This window comes from Meles meles, chromosome 1 (assembly GCF_922984935.1).
Source record: "Meles meles chromosome 1, mMelMel3.1 paternal haplotype, whole genome shotgun sequence".
NCBI classification, from domain to species: Eukaryota; Metazoa; Chordata; class Mammalia; order Carnivora; family Mustelidae; genus Meles; species Meles meles.
This window is the reverse complement of record NC_060066.1, coordinates 139,009,541-139,027,362: the sequence shown is the minus strand read 5'-3', so window position 1 is coordinate 139,027,362 and position 17,822 is coordinate 139,009,541. Positions and strand designations below refer to the sequence as shown.

The 17,822-nt window shown below is 42.6% G+C and overlaps 1 pseudogene; it reads left to right on the top strand.

The window, feature by feature from the left end:
• Positions 1-1,437: 1,437 nt before the first annotated feature.
• Positions 1,438-17,822, top strand: part of LOC123953945 — a 43,214-nt pseudogene continuing 26,829 nt past the window's right edge.

Sequence of the window (17,822 nt, the reverse complement as noted above, 5' to 3'; positions counted from 1 at the left end):
AAGTAAAAAGTATATAAGACAATTTCAGAGGGTGATAAGTATATAAAGAGAAGAGGGAGAAGAGCATAAGGTGTGATGGCATTTGATAGTTTAAATAGAATAATCAAAGAAGGCTTCTCTGAACTGATACCTGAATGGGAAGATAAGGGTGGGTATGAGTGGGAGTGCAGAAAGCAGAGGGAACAGTAGTGCAAAGGTCCTGAGGCAGGTGTGAGCTTGGTTTCCCACAGCTTTGAACGCGTGTTTAAGGAAAGGAGGAATGTCAGTGCAGGTGGTGGGGAAGGCTGGGGAAAGAAGAGATGTGACTGGAGTGAGGCCAGATCATATGGGACACTACAGGCTTGAGGCTATAAATACACAGGTGTTGGGGATATGTGGGGGAATGGGTAACCTCAACACTGGTTCAGGAGAAGAAGAGGTGGGGCGCCTGGGTGGCTCAGTGGGTTAAAGCCTCTGCCTTCGGCTCAGGTCATGATCTCAGGGTCCTGGGATCGAGCCCCGCATCGGGCTCTCTGCTTGGTGGGGAGCCTGCCTCTCCCTCTCTCTGTGCCTGCCTCTCTGCCTACTTATGATTTCTGTCTGTCAAATAAATAAAATCTTTAAAAAAAAGAGAGAGAGAGAGAAGAGGAGGCTTCTGGAGCAGCTGGAAAGGGGCTAAGAAAACTAGCTTGGCTATAGGGTAAACTACTATGAGGCTAGGTATAGTCCATGGTGCCATCTTCTAAGGGACCTGAAAAATTCAAGCTTGGTATAAGAGGGTATGGTCATATAAAGTGTTCTGATGCAGAGCAGAACATGGCTGTGGAAGTCCATGAAGAAATACCCAGTCAAATCAGCGCCAGCCAGTGGTGGAGGGGTTGGGGCTGGGGCAAAACAGGAAAAGATGGCAGGCTGAGGGGACTGTAGAGGAGGGAGGATATGCAGGGAAGATAATGGTGGAGGGCTTGGGCACCAAGAGCAGCCCTAGGTGGAGCCCTGGTAGTGAGGCTGATTGGGGTGCCACCTGCTGGAAGCCTTCTGTTACTGCTGGTGTCCTGGTCCAGCTCAGGTCCAACTCAGAGACCAAGATTTTATAGCAGCATTTATGATGGGATTCTTATTATCTAAGCTTTGACTGAGGCATGAATACAAGAGATGCTAAATTCCAAAGGAGCCACTGTGTAGAAATCTCTAAGTGGTATCACGAACGGGACAAACAATTCTTAAATTCCTTAACCACTAGGACAAAACAAAGAGAATTTGCAAAGAGTATTTAGAGTGTGTTGCTGCTGTCAAATTCTCTCATAGGTTTGGTGAAAGGGGGTCTGTAACTGCTCCTTGCGTCAGCCTCAAGTACCACTCTAAGGAGAATACTTGGAAAACTTGGTACGTATTTCCTGAATAGAGAGATATTGGACTGGGGTTGGCCTTTTGCCTAGAAGATCCAACAGGCTAGCAATGGGCTGGCTGGAAGTGGAAGAAAAGTGGCTGGTGCTTCAGGCAGAAGTAATAGGGACAGAGCACGTGTCCCTGTGTGTGCACATGCGTGTGTGTTTCTGGATGTGCAAGGAGAATGAGAAGGATTTTTGTTGTGATGTGGTTGTTGTAGTTGCTGCTTTCCAAGGAAATGGCAGGTATTGATGAAACAGTTCATTGTACGATGAACAAACATCAAAGATAAGCAAGCAATACTGTATTTCCCAATTTAAATACCTAGATTTTTTTTCTGATTGTAAAAAAACACATACTAATCAAAACTCAAACAGTTCAGAAATATACACTAGAAGAGAATGAATTTCCCTTTCTATTTCTCACACTGATCTTTTAAGGGCTTTTTTCCAGCATGAAAGCTTCTCAGGCTTTCTGGGGCAGGTTCTGTTTTGTGACCAGCAGGTGGCAGTGCATCACTGCTTTCCGGGGGGACCGAGAAAGGAAGTGGATCTGAACTGCAAGTCCCATGTAGCAGAGAGCTTGGCAAAATGGTTTTAATCCGAGACAACCTTTAAGTTTTCTAAAATGATGTCAGGAAAAATTCCTAATGATTTTTCTTTACAAAGCTGCTCAGTGTGGGCCGTGGTGCCCTAGATTATTGGCACTGGGCTCTGAGATTTTGAGATGGGGGGGGGGGGAGTTTATGAAACAAAAAGAATTTACTGGCTTTGTAACTGAGAAATCCAGAGGTTTGTCCTGAGGGGAGGTATATGAGCTTCAGGTCTAGTTTGATCTGTTTTCACCCCATCATTAGGGTCTTGGGTCTGTTTCTCTGATATTTTCTGCTGTTCTTGGCCAGCTTTGTCCTGGGGCTGCCATCCCTCAGATTAGAAAATAGCCATAGCTGTTTCTGGACCTCATGACTCACAGTTCACCTTCTGGATCCTCCTTGAAATTGCTGTCTTGGGTCTCAATGGTCTGAGCTGAATCGCTTGTTCATTCTCCAAGCAAACACTGACCAGCGGGTAGCGTTGAGTCATTACTTTCATCTAAGCTTTATACATGGGCTGTGTTGGGTGAGGGAGATACCTGGGTGGTTAAGAACGGTTAACATGGTGGCAGGGACCAGGCGGTGGTGTCAGTGGATATTTGCTGCCCACATGCGGAATGTCAGGGTGACTCTGGTGCCCTCGGTCTCACCAAGTAACCGGGGAAAGGCACAGGACTAAGCCTCCAGGTAGCTAACTGGACAATGTCCTTCAGGCCTGCCCACCCCAATCCACTTTCCACCCAGCCAGGCCCTGAACAACTTCTCCAGAGAACACATCTGACTGCACAGCTCCTCTGCTGAAAACTCTGCAGATGGCTCCCATTTTTCAAGCTCAGGTCCTTAAACACGGTGCACAAAGCCCTGTACTCCCTGGTCTCCAGTCTCTCCAACCTCATCTGCCTCCACTGTCTCTGGCACCTTAGCCCCTGCTTATTCATTCTCTTCACTCTGAAGGGATCTTTCCATCTCCCTCAATTTACTCCTCTTACTTCTTCCAAAGTTAGGTTAAGTATCACCAACTCCTCCAAAGCACCTTGGGCAGATGCCCCCCAGGCTAGTGTGGTGATCTTGCCCTCAGCTCCCATGGCCCCCCATGGATACCCACAATGTGGCTCTTACTACATCATGCTGCAATGATCTGTTTGCCGTGTGCTTCCCTCTACTGCTCTGTGAGATTCTAGATGGCAGAGGGTTGTGGTAGGTGTTCACCAAGTGCTTATGGAACTGCTGGGATTGATATCAACCTTCCCTTCAGATGCACAGGAGGCCCACTTTCTGCTCTGCCTTTGGTCCTGGGAGGCAAATAGTGGCTTTCCCCCTGAAAAACAGAACTTTCTCAGTCAACCATCTTTCTCCCCAGAAACCCCCACCATCCTATTGGCCAGAGTGATTTTCCAAGGTTCCTTCTAGTCTTAAGGTATATGATTCTTCCTGGAGGAGCATGGGAGGAACAGAAGAGATCTGGTCCCACTGATCCAAGATGGTGGAGGATCCAGCTTCCCTCTGTGGGAGGTCAGCTTGGATCATTAGTGGAAAGTCCCAGTTTGGGTTCTGAGTGTATCGTACAAGCTACCCATGGTCTACAATCACCCTCTCTTCTCTCTCCTTGGAAAGATATTTTCATGTCTGCAGAAATTTCTGTTTGTTCTTCCCAGCTTCCTGGCTGGCCTGCCAGACTAGAGAGGTCCCAGTGTTTTGAATGAGGGAGGTCAACAGAGTTGGGCTATTTGGAATGCTATTACTATGACTGATAAGGACAACTCACATTCTTTCATCACTAATTTTGTTAGCTCTCATTTTAAGTATAATACATGGAATAAGCCATTCAGTGTTTACAATAACCTATGAGGCAGGCACCACTGTTATCCGCATTTACAGACAAGGAAACTGAGGTATGGAAACACTAAGTGTCTTGCCTAAGGTCATAAAGCTACTCAGTAACAGAGATAGCATTCAAATTCAGGCAGTCTGGTCCCCCATACCCTCAACCACTGCCCTACACTGCCAGTCTTAGCCAGGCTGTTTTGGAAAGAGGAGGGAGAGAGGACAGTTTAGAAAGGGGGCTCAGAGCTGGTGGGACTTTGTCTCCATTGCTGCCATGACTGCTGGCCTCTCAAGACAAAACCTGGTTCTGTTCTACCATCCTGGAGTGTTTAAACTATCATAAGTACTGATTATTACCAGGAAAATTCTTGCTGGTAATCTATCACGTTGCAGCTCTCAGAACATCACAAACCTTAGTTCACTAGAGACTGACAGTGGCTCTGTGGAGGAGGTATAATAACTCCATTCCCCAGGAGGAGGGGTGGCTCTCAGCAGGCTAGGGGACCATCCAAAGGCCCCGAAAAGGCAGACTGAGCTGGGACCTGCTCCTGAGTCACCCATCTGTAGACCCAGGGCCAATATCACAGAATCTTTTTCCTCATGGATGAGGGCCTCTCTGTTTTGGGAAGAGTCTCCAGAGAGAACAACTCCCGGGAGGCTTGTTCTTATTCTCCAGCTCCTAATGCCCCCAGATAACACAGAGACGTCGTCTCTCCAGTTCACAGTAGCCTGCCTAGAGGGCCAGGCAGGTCCGTATGTAGGACAACTTTCTACCTCTACCCACTCCCTGCCCACTACCCTCTCTTTCCTCCAAATGTGGCCTTTGTCTTTTGCCTAGATGCATTTGAGGTTTAACAGTTTCTGCCTCTGAGGTCACTAACTAACCTCTGCTGGTGGCCAAGCCTTTTCACCATGCTTCCCACAGGGTGAAACTTGTTCCTTTCATGGTCATCATTCCCCACTTCCCTTCAGAGTTCTTGTTGGGCTTGTGGACTTTTAGGGATGTTAGAGCCCTTGAAGTGTTGGCCAGGTCCAGACTCTGTCACCCTTTTCAGGGTCATCCAAGGACTCCTGGTGCGAAGATTGTGCTTTTGATCTTTTCATCAGGCAGATGTCAACTAAGTCCTACTTTTCTGTCATTCAAACAGCCAAGGTAGGCCCACTCCAGGAAAAAAAAAAAAAAAATCCCATCTCTGCTTAGAATCCCTGGGAGTCCCAGCAAATCAGCCTTCCAACTGAATTTAGCCACGCTCACTTGCTTACATGGAGGAGAACCCTGGTTTATTGCAAGAAGGTCAAGGGAGTTGGGCCATTTGAAATGACATTACCATGAGTGATAAGGACAGCTCACATTTGTGAGAGCTCATTTTGTTAGCTAAGATTTATTATGTTAGCAAGATAACATTATGTTAGATAACATTATTATGTTAGCAAGATAACATTTTAAGTATATGTGTACATATCCTTCAATAGTCACAATATCCTATGAGGTAGGCGTCATCATCATTCCCATTTTATAGACAAGGCAAGGAGGTGTAGAAAGTTTCAGTATCTTGCCTAAGGCCAGCAAACTAGTGTGAATAAGAGAAGGCAGGAGTTAAGGTCAATCCCTACTCTATCCCTGGGCTCCCCAAGCAGGTGGACACATTCGTTGGTTTGAGGACCTCTAAGTTCAGGGCATACAAGGAAAATAAGGCCTAGGCCTTGGCCTCTGTAAATTCAACGCCACTAGTAAAGACTGACATGTAAGTTATGAGACAAAGAAACAGGCAGGAAGAGAGGGGTAGGTGGGAGGTGTGTGGGAGCAGACGGGGGAATTCACGGAGACAGAGGATATCATGGGCGGGAGGAGTCATTCCTGGGAGTTCAGAACCATAGCTCTTCCTTCCCAGGCACTGCACTGACTCATGGCCCTGCGGGATCCCCTTTTGGCAGGGAGGGTGGCACATTCCCCCCAAACCACTGAACTACACCCGAGCTTCTTAGTCCATGGCCAAATATCCACTCTGTCTTTTCTGCAGAGAGTCACGGATGGGCGATAGGAAGAATGGTGAATTGCCAGGGATGTCTCATGATAGCGTGAGTCCTGTTTTCTGGCCCTTTTAAAATGCATGCTGTGGCTCTCTGATATTTTCCATATGTCACAAAATTTACGAGTCTGATCTCACAGAGCAACCAGAAAGCTCAGAGGCAATTGGTGATGTATGTGGGACGTCTGGCTCCTCTGAGAAAAGGTTCAATTGTGTCTCTTAAAGTGATTTCATCCTAAATCTTAAGCTGGAATGAATAGAAAATGCAGATATGTCTCTCTTATTTAAGGATTTTGCATTTTTGATAGTTTCAAAACAATCATGCAGAGGGAAAAAAATGTATTTTAACAAATATATCCTGTTGGAAAGCGTAGATGCTTTGACAAATTAGGAAGTCAACCAAGCCACACACTTCCTTGTCAACTCTTGCTTCCAGCTGGCAAGCATTTAAAATAATATTCCAAGGAGGTTTAGCATTCGTGATTACATTGTTTGATTATTGCGCTTTCTAGATAATGGTTTTTCAAAATTGTATCTTGCAGCTAAAAATTAAATAGCGACTTCTGGGTATGCACGATATTCTTTAATAAAATGAGACCCAATATAATATTCTCAGAGGCTGAGCAGTAATATAGGAGAGATTTACTGTAGTCCAAATGAGTGAGATCATTGATCCTATAGGATTCTTATTATTTTCTCAAGCTAAACTCCAGAGAATGCTGGGAATGGAGCCATAGCTCTATTCACATCTGGCAGGAACCTAGGTGGCCTTTCTTTTCCCAAATGGATATCTGAAGAATTCTTGGGGTCTTTTGGCTGCATGCTGGGGAAATGTCTCAGAAGAGAAAGCTGTGGACAAAGCTGTTTATTTGTGTCCATTGCAAAAATGTACCTCTGGTTTTCTGGACAGTGAAACTATTCTGTTTGATACTATACTGGTGGATATATACATTTGCCCAGAGCTACAGAATGTATAACACCACCAAGGGTGAACGGTCATACAAGCTATGGGTTTTGAGTGACAGTGATGTGTAATGTAGGTTCATCAATTATAATGAGTGTACCACCCTGGTGGGGATGTTGATAATGGGGGAGACTAGCGTGTGTGAGGGCAGGAGATACATTGGAACTGTCCATACTTTCTAATTTTACTGGGAACCTCAACGTGGGGTTAAAGAAAAAATGCACCTCTAGGCAGCTCAATGTATCTTGCAGGTTTTTCTGCCAAGGCCAGGAGCCATGACTCAGTCAGCCCTCCGTTCTCAGACTGCTCCTTCCTGTTCTAGCCTCTAACCCTTGACATTGTTTCCTGATTGTACCTCAGGATCTCACTGTTCAATGTTTGTGGAGATTTCAGTATGTACTAGGCACTGGCTTACATTTGGGATCCAGCTTTGATCTCGTCACTTCTCAAGGACGCTGGTGTGGACTCAGACTCAGCCTTAAAGCAGAGTCCACTTTGAATCGGCCCTGGCTAAGTCTGAGCACAATATTGGGTCTGATGGGCCTTTCCAACTGGAATATTTATTTAATAAGAAAATCATTTAGGGTGCCTGGGTGGCTCAGTGGGTTAAAGCCTCTGTCTTCAGCTCAGGTCATGATCCCAGGGTCCTGGGATCGAGCCCCACATCGGGCTCTCTGCTCAGCGAGCAGCCTGCTTTCCTCTCTCTCTGCCTGCCTCTCTGCCTACTTGTGATCTCTCTTTGTCGAATAAACATTAAAAAAAAAAAAAAGAAAATCATTTAGTGTTCAACATCTGAGTACTCTAAAAGAGCATTGTACCATTTGAAAAGTACTCATTTTGTCATGTTTTTATGATGTGGGGAGGGAGGATAGAAATACAATTGTGGTAAAAATAATGGGAAATTGTTGATTGTCTGCTCTGTTTCACAATTAAGAATTTCATATTCTGGGGGCGCCTGGGTGGCTCAGTGGGTTAAGGCCTCTGACTTCGGCTCGGGTCATGATCCCAGGGTCCTGGGATCGAGCCCCACATTGGGCTCTCTGCTCGGCGGAGAGCCTGCTTCCCTTCCTCTCTCTCTGCCTCTCTCTCTGCCTCTCTCTCTGCCTATTTGGGGTCTCTGTCTGTCAAATAAATAAATAAAATCTTTAAAAAAAAAAGAATTTCATATTCTGTTCTTGAATCTCATTGTGATCTCTGTAATTTGTACCTCGTTTTACAGGTGACAGAAAAGTTGGACCTAATAAACGGATGAATAAAGTGAAAAAAAGTCATTTGCAAATATGCTACAAAATAGGAAGCTGGCTGGATTCCCACAGGGAAAAAACATCCTGGGTGGTTGGTGTGTCCTGCGTTCAGATACCAGATCAAAGAGGATAGAGTACCTAAGGATGAAATCCACGGAGAACTGGTAACCCGTTGCTCCCTGGGTTTGCATGCTTCTGATAGTTAGGGCTGGACTAGGTGAGGTGTGGTAACAGACAACTGTAAAATCTTACTGGCTTAACATTGAAATAATGCAAGCGATTCTTCATTCACACCAAGTCCAATGTGAATGTCACTGGTTGGGTGACTTGAAGTCATGGGTTCAGGGTTCCAGCTGCTGACACTGTGTGTAGCTCTGACATACGAGAGTCCTTTGCTCCAGTCACAGAGATGGCCAAGTGAGGGACTGTGGAAGATCTTGCTGAGCATTAAAGGGACAAGGCCCGGAGTGGCGTATACACACCTGGGGTCTGAGTGAGCACCAACAGTCTCTGTCACACACAGTAGGGGAGCCATTTCCACTGGGGACCATTTTAAAACTAAATAGCCATTTTCCACTCTTTCTAGGATTTTCTATCCCATCCACCAGACTTTTTTCTTATGTAACCATAGTCATTAAACCAGAGACCCTTTGACACAGGCGTTCTAAATTGCCAGTCTCCTACCCTGAGGACAGCCCTATGCGTTAGCACAGGGAGCACATGGGGGACAGCCTCTTTGCTTGTCAAGAAATGGATCTAATAATACAATAAATGTAATGACATATGCAACAAGAGTCCTGTAAAGAGAACTAGTAAGAGAGACAAATCCACCCTGTTATTCTGGGGACCCATAAATAAGCCCAGAATATGTGGCATGTCCTGAATTGTAGGTCAGTCTTAAGCCTTAATGGCATTGTTCTCCTCCTGACTGGAGATATACGGTTAAATCAAAAGTTTTCTGATCATTCTCTGCAAATATTTGTCACTGAACATCTGTTGTCCAAACTCATCCTAGACAAAGTTAAAATAATAAATTCCATTAAGCTTAGAGAAAATGCAGACATCCCCTTTTGTTACTTTAGGTAATCACAGCTTCATTCAAAAGGATTTTCCCATTAGAGGATCTCAAGGCAGAGGCTACCATGTGTGTGTTTTCACACATGTGTGTTCTGGTCCCTGACAAAATCTAAACCCTGTTCATATCAGTTGGGTGAAGTATCATGATGGAGCTTTTATTTGTATTCTTGGGGCTTCAAGATGGTACTCCCTGCAACCTCACCTTACTTCCCCAAGAACCAGGAAATAAGGTTGCTCTTTGAGAACCAAACAAAAAGATCAACATCAGAGGGAAGTGAAGTCAGTTGAAGGAGGGCCCCCACTAGCAATGCAGGCGAAGTGTAACATACGCAAAGGAACACTACTTCCATTAGAAGAGCAGCCCGTCAACCCTACAAGCCTAGAAAAAGGAGAGAATCAAGGGCTTATGCTGATGGCAGAAGCAAAGTGCCTCGAATGCTAGTGCAGAGGGATTGGAATGGATCCTAAAGTGATGAAGTAGGTACATTTGTCTTCAGTGCTTTCTATTTTCCTCTTTTTACCTAATTTAACTATTTCAGGACTCCCTTTCCCTCACTTTCTCCAGAGAGTCAATCTTATACTCATTTCTTCCAAAAACCAATATTTTCAGTGGTAGTAGGGAGCCATGGAAGGAATCTTACCCTAGAGAGGTCATGGTTCTGGAACATTCTTAGTTACTGATTCTTAACTTTATTATACATATCAGATATGTTCAAACATGAGATGAGGTGTTTGTTTCCCCCCTGAAACACTATTCCTCAGTAAAGAGAAAGCAACCTTATATTTAAGTTCTCAAAAAGGCTCTTGTAAGGCTGTTCTCTCAATTACCTTCTGATACATAGCCAACTGCTGTTTGGGAAAGAGTCACCCAGGTTAAAGGGGGTCTAACTCAGTAAACTGAGTGACTGTGTCCCCTTTACAAAGGCATGTGTGATGTGAAGATGAACGCAGGGAGTGAAGGCCTGGTGAGTTCTAGTCTTCAAGCCCCAATTAGTCCTAGATCCATTGACTAGAGGGAAGCATCAATTTATATTCATTTGATTTAGTATTCAAAGCATTTAGCCCTTTCGCTCTGATTCCATGGCCCTCCCTCTCCTCCCAAGCAATTCAGATCATGACCTAAGAGTTTACCTTCAGGAAAAAAACTTATTAATCATGGAGGCTTTTGAACATTTGGGTGCTGGTGATGGTCACTTTGCATTGCTGATTAGTGCCCTGGCAAAGTGCCTTTATTCTTCAATCTCCCTACTTGGCTAATCAGTCTCACCCCCCCCCCCCCAAATGGACCTGTTCTTGGTGGTTGTTCAAGTTCTGAGTCTGCAAGACTGAAGTCCAGAGCAGCCGTTGGACAATCCACAAAGGTAGTGATGGCCACAATCCACAAAGGCTTCCCGGCAGATGGACTACTGATTTTGTTTCTCAAGAAAACTTCTTTGACTTGTTGGATGGGTGAAAGAGAGACCTTGATTTGGTCAGATGATGAGCATTTTCCATTTCAGATTGCAAGCTTTCAGTCCTCATCCCTGAGCAGCTCTAGGGTGCTTCTCTTTTGCGTGCTGAGAAGGAATTTTGCAAATAATACCCACAATGTCAATGTTGGTGACAATTTTGGAGGCAACAAACTCCTTGTTCTTATTCGTTCTTAATTGAATAAGAACTCCTTGTTCTTATTCGTGATTCATAGATTAGAAGGCACAGTATACTCAACAGGAAGTGTAAGCTGTGTCCTCAAGATCTGAAAACAAAAACTGGGGCCAGTAGGCTGGCAACCAGTACTTTGTCTTTTTTGGTGGGAAGCCCCCTTCCCTTGCTCATTAGGGCATCTGTTTATTGGCAAGCTCCCCTGTATATAGGCATGCATAGGTGAGCACACTTCAATGAAATAAAGCTTTGATGGGTACTTGAGTCTGTTGCCATTTTTTTTCTTTGATGACTGTATTCTAGACATGATAAGTTAGCTTTCTCTAACTGAGGGTGACTAGTTTAGAACATGGATTTTCTTTTCTCCCCCCTCCTTTTTTTGAGAGAAAGATTGGGGGGGGAGCATACAGAGGGGTAGAAAGAGAATATTAAGCAGGCTCCATGCCCAGCACAGGCCTCGATCTCATGACCCTGAGATCATGACCAGAGCCAAAAATCAAGAGTTGGGTGCTTAACTGACTGAGGCACCCAGGTACCCCTAGAACATGGATTTTATTTTTTATTTTATTTTTTAATAAACATATAATGTATTTTTATCCCCAGGGGTACAGGTCTGCGAATCACCAGGTTTACACACTTCACAGCACTCACCATAGCACATACTCTCCCCAATGTCCATAACCCCACCCCCCTCTCTCTACCCCCCTCCCCCCAGCAACCTTCAGTTTGTTTTGTGAGATTAAGAGTCATTTATGGTTTGTCTCCCTCCCAATCCCATCTCATTTCATTTATTCTTCTCCTATCCCCTAAACCCCTATGTTGCATCTCCATGTCCTCATATCCAGGAGCTCATATGATAGTTGTCTTTCTCCAACTGACTTATTTCACTAAGCATGATACCCTCTAGTTCCATCCACGTCGTCGCAAATGGCAAGATTTCATTTCTCTTGATGGTTGCATAGTATTCCATTGTGTATATATACCACATCTTCTTTATCCATTCATCTGTTGATGGACATCTAGGTTCTTTCCATAGTTAGGCTATTGTAGACATTGCTGCTATAAACATTCTGGTGCACGTGCCCCTTCGGATCACTACGTTTGTATCTTCAGGGTAAATACCCAGTAGTGCAATTGCTGGGTCATAGGGTAGTTCTATTTTGAACTTTTTGAGGAAATTCCATGCTGTTTTCCAGAGTGGTTGCACCATAGAACATGGGTTTTAAATGAAAACTGAAAACATCAGGAGCCACTGCCTACATAGAACTTGGGGAATGAGAAAGCTTCCCTGGGAATTTTGTATGATAGGAAAGCAAAGCTCTGATCATTTGTCATAGAAAAACTAAGAGGATAATTCTGATAGGACTGCTTCTAACTCTCTGGAATGTGCTCACATGGCAACCTGTCCTTTCTTTCATAACTTTTTGCCATAGTTACAGTTAATCAATTATGGAATTATTGGGTTGATGTCTACATTTTTGCTACATCTAAACTTCCAAGAAGGTGGGGATTGTGTCTGGCTTTTTTCCCTCTGAAAACTCAGCCCCTACTACAATGTCTTGCACATGGAAGATGTTTAGTAAACATTAGATGAATAGATAATATACCATCCAGCAGACTATGTTTTTCTTCTTTGAGCCATGAATGCCTGGCAGAGTGACTGGTGTAGCAGGAACTCAGGCATCAGTTGTGGAATGACAAAAGGAAGGAAGGAAGGAGGGAAGGAAGGAAGAAGAGGTCATTTGCATCTCATGAACTCAGTGCAATTGGACTTGAGGTTCCCTGATTAATATCATCAAAGGGAAAATCCCCTTCTGTTAGCAAAAGATATGAAAAATAAACAGAATGCCATCTAATTTAATTTGAGCTGCAAAGAAAGTGACTAACGAGGCATTTCTGTATTTGGGTAGGAGGAAGACACTCTAAGTGCTACCTGGAAATGGCTTTAGTTACTTTGGTGACTGTTATAGTCTTGTGAGAATAATCTCTTCTTAATAAGGACAATTACTTAGATTTATTACTCCTCTGTGGCCTTGTTAAAGATCTAAGAAGAATCCTATTTAAATGGAAAGAACAATAGGAGCTTTTTAACAGGGAGCAAGTTTTAATTAAAGCCCAAGCATCAGATTGGTGTCTCTGCGGCTGGGTTAAAAAAAGAAGAAGAAATAAACAATGGCATCTACTTTACCTAGTTTTGAAGAAAAAAGTCCATTTTGAAACAAAAGCCTCAAAAGGGTGTGTGCATTCAGATTACACAAAACACCCTTTTTGAGGATGGCCTCTTGGAATCATGTCCTCTTCCTTCACTTAATGGAACATCCTTTAGAGTTGAGATAATGAGCTCGATTACATGCTGGGCGCCCAATCCAAGAAGCAGAGCTGGGATGACTGATGGGAATCACTGCAACAATCCACAGTGGTATTTAAAAAGTACTTTAGAGTGTTGCTAGGGAGGAATGGGGACCAAGAGTACTCCCAAAGAAATGCGTTGTTGCAGAGTCCCATCCCACAAGTAGAGAGGTTCAGGGTTCTTCCTGCTTGAGTAAGAATAGCAAGAGCTGTTTGGAAAACCCCAAAACTCTGGCCCTGAGGAAGTGTCATTAAAAAGCAAAATATTCTATTAGTTAATAAAAATGAATAGAATGAAATAAACAAACAAATGTCAGATAACCCATCAGATGGGTAGTCTGTTAAGCCAACGGGTGTACGCTGAGCAGACAGACGGTTTCTATCGGATGTGGCTAATGTTTCTGTGTTGGAATAGCACATATAAATGCAGCTGTCTGCTGTTTGGAGCATTATTCTGCTCTAAATAAATAACCAACAGCAGTCATTTAGATGCATTTTGGGTGACGAGGGCACATGGGAACTCATGTAGTCTAACCTAAGCCAGAAGTATTTCCACATTAAATTATATTATTGAAAACAATGAAGGAGTAAGCATGGGGTGGAGTGGGGGCAGGGAGGCTCTTTCTCGGCTTATGGGGTATGTTCTGATTTTATGTCACCCTAGTGGTCAACAAATGTCATACCAAGAACAGATGAACACTAAATGAATCTCTTCTTGTGATGATTATAACAAGACTGTAAAATGGAAAACAGTAAATATAACTCATCCTTATTAAGGCTCTCTGGTATTTGTTTCCAGCTAGAGCTCCTAACAAGAGAGTAAACAATACTTGGTCTCTTGTGATTGCTAATTAAAATGCAATAAATTATGGAATCAATTTAAATTCTGGATCAGCTCTATGGTGGGTTCAACAAACCTCCTAAATTTTATTTTTCCCTTGGGGTCTCTTTTCCAGAACCTTGAGGTAGGGGTGTGTGTTTGTGCATGGTCTCTCTTTTGTTTGATTTTTAATTGCTCTGGTGGCTCTTTCAGGGAAAGATGCCCAAGAGCAGGACAAATTTCAGGATCTTGCCATGTTTTCCCTGCTTCTGAGTTACCTCCTTGCTTTTGGCTTACTGTGTGGATAATGATAAGACTTGGGTTACTGCTGAAAGTTGTTTAGTACCAGTGGCCTTGACAGGGTACCTGGAATATCCAAACAGCCCTGGTTCCCCCATGGTCTTGTCCAGGGTCAAGAACAATGGTCTAGGTGGTTTCCTTATGCAACTAATGCATGAAGGCAAAGTGTCAGCAAGACCCAGCAGGAGAGGAGGCTGGTGTCTCCTGAGAAAGGAATATCTATCTATCTAACTAGATAGATAGATAGATATAGATATAGATATGTAGATACAGTTCTATAGATATGGTATTGTAAGTGAGAAACGTTTCCACATTATATTATTGGAACAATAAAGGAGTAAGAATATACAGATATTGTTATATCTATACATCTATACCTATTTCTATATATTCTTCTTTCTGTATCTATAGTTACATAGACATATAATATTTATAATGTATATTGTATTATATATTATGCTTATATATAATATCTATATACCTATACATAACACATATATACTATACCTATGTTTAATATATAACTCTATATATTATAGATAGTAAATAATTTTGAATTATTAGCAATAATTACTAATAATATGTTACATACATTATATATGTGTGTATGTGTATATATGTGTGTGTGTGTGTGTGTGTGTGTGTGTGTATGGCACTATATCTCCACATATAGATTTCAAGGCTCTTTTAAATTTAGTAGATTGTGCAAAAAAGCAAAATATTCCTTCTGGTAAAACCAAAGTTACTTTGGTCAGATGTAGCAGTAGCACTTTTAAACTGTTAGAGAGAAGACAGGAACAACTTGCTGTGACTTATAATTCTAATTCCAGACACCGGGCAGGGTTTCCCAAAGGGAGACCCTTGGAAGTCTTTGTTGACTGCTCCTGATTTGCATCAGTGAAGTCAGGGGCAGGTAAAGCATGAAGAGAAGCATGTGTGTCTGTTCCAGCCAGAATACAGTTCAACCAGTGCTGCCTTCTGAGCAGAGCCCAAGACACAGAGCAGCCCCACACCCCACACCTGCTATTTCCCTGTGTAGATATGCCTCCTTCAGACAAACAGCATCAACAGTTTCATCTTCTGCCTCCTGAGAAGCAAGTGTGACATAGTGAGAGACATGCCACCTACGGACCGTTCCTCAACTGTAACTCTGGAGAATTAACTTCTATCTGATTCGAACATGTGAAGTGCTCACGCCCCCTCACCCCAGCAGTACTTCACAAACTCTCATTGGTTATTTGCAAGGCAAAGGACATTTTCACCTTAGAGATATACCATATGATCTCTTTGAAAGTCAACATGATGTAGGGGAATAAACATGGACTTTAAAGTAAGACAAAATTGGAATCAAACCTCTTTGTCTCTTGTTAATTGCATATTCTTTGGCAAGTTATTCTGCCTCACATATAAAATAGAATTAATAATGCCTGCCTAGGAGGCACCTGGCTGGCTCAGTTGGGAGAACATGCACTCTTAACCTCAGGATCATGAGTTCAAGACCCACATTGAACGTGGAGCCTACTTAAATTAAAAAAAAAAAATTGAAAAATAAAAATGAGTAAATAAATAATGCCTACCTAACCAGGGCTATTATAGAGATTAAACAAGTTTTTGTATATAGAATTCCTATAATAGCTAGTAGACACTCAATAATTAAAACAATTTAATTAATTAAATTAATTAATTAAACAATTTCAAATTTGTTTTTTTCTCTTCTGTTAGCTTTATTTTTTTTTTAAGATTTATTTATTTATTTTACAGAGAGAGAGCATGTGTAGTGGGGAGGGACAAAGGGAGAGGCAGAGAGTCCTAAGCAGACTCCACATGGAACATAGAGCCTCACACGGGGCTCAATCTCACTACCCTGAGACCACCATCTGACCTGAAACCAAGAGATGGACTGAGCCACTCAGATGCCCCTATTCTATTAGCTTTATATCCATTTATCATTTCATATATTTTAAAACCCCTAAACATAGGGGCGCCTGGGTGGCTTATTGGGTTAAGCCTCTGCTTTCAGCTCAGGTGATGGTCTCAGGGTCCTGGGATTGAGCCCGGCATCGGGCTCTCTGCTCAGCAGGGAGCCTGCTTCCCCCCTCCCTCTGCCTACTTGTGATCTCTGTCTGTCAAATAAATAAATCAATCTTTAAAAAAAAAAAAAAACAAATATAACCTACTCCCATCTTACCGCCCTAGGTTATTTTCTTAAAGAAACAGCATGACAAGACAGTTTAAACAGCAAAAGGATGTTTTGTTTTATTTTGTTTTCCCTGGGAGAACACACATACATATGTACACAGAGTGCATAGACACACAGAGCACAGACACACACAGCACATGCACACACACACAGACGCAGAGGCAGACAGAGGACTTTCGGAGTACTTCAAACTTCAGGTTGTCATCATAATTAAGACGGAAACATGTTCAATGTGAGAAAACACACTGAAGCAGTTCATGCACAATGCATCAGGGGAGACATTCTTCCCTGATGGTTAAAAAAATACATTCTGAAGAGCCCAGCAGAAGCAGGGTACAGGCCCAGCTACCTGCTGGTCAGGATGACCATATTCTGAGTACTTGTGTTAGAAGAAAATTTGAAAACCAGAACCCAGCAATCACTTGCTCTGATCCAACTATGTGGTAGCTGCTAATGAACATATAATGGTGATTAGTTTCATTCTGCCCTGGAATGTCTCGCAGCAGTACTGTTGGTGGAGCTACAAACGGTAACTAAATAGACTGCATCTTTAGAAAGAATACCCAGCCACAGAAGAGTTTTGTCTTTTTTTTCTCTCCTAGGTACAACAACCAGAGAAGAAAAAGAAATAAAAAGGATTTAAATTGTTAGGAACAAGTAAAACTGTCACAATTTGCAGATGACTTGAGAAAACCCTAAAGACTCCCAAAAGACTCCACCAAAAAATTATTAGAATTAATAAGCGAATTCAGAAAAGTGGCAGGACACAAAATTAATATACAGAAACTGGTTGTGATTCTATACACTAATAACAAACTAGCAGAAAGAGAAATTGAGAAAATCCCATTACATGCAATCCAATTGCATTAAAAAAAAAAGATAGCTAGGAAAAAATTTAACCTAGGAAGTGGAAGATTTAAGTTCTGAAAACTCTGACACCAATGAGAGAAATTGAAGATGGCACAAATAAATGGAAAAATATATTATGCTAAAGACTTAGAAGAATTAATATTGTCAAAATGTCCATACTATCCAAAGTGATCTACACACTTAATGCAAACCCTAGCAAAATACCTATAGCATCTTCACAGAACCAGAATAAATAATCATAAAAATTGTATGGAACCACAAAAGACCTCAAATAGCCAAAGCAATCCTGAGGACAAAGAACAGAGCCAGAGGTATCACAATCCCAGTTTTCAAGATATATTACAAAGCTGTAGTCATCAAAATAATGTGACACTGGCACAAAAATAGACCCACAGATCAATGGAATGGAATAGAGAGCCCAGAAAGAAACCCATGTTTATATGGTCAATTATTCTACAACAAAGGAGGCATGAATATATGATAGGGGGAAATTCAGTTTCCTCAATAAATGGTGCTGGAAAAACTGGACAGCTATATGTAAAA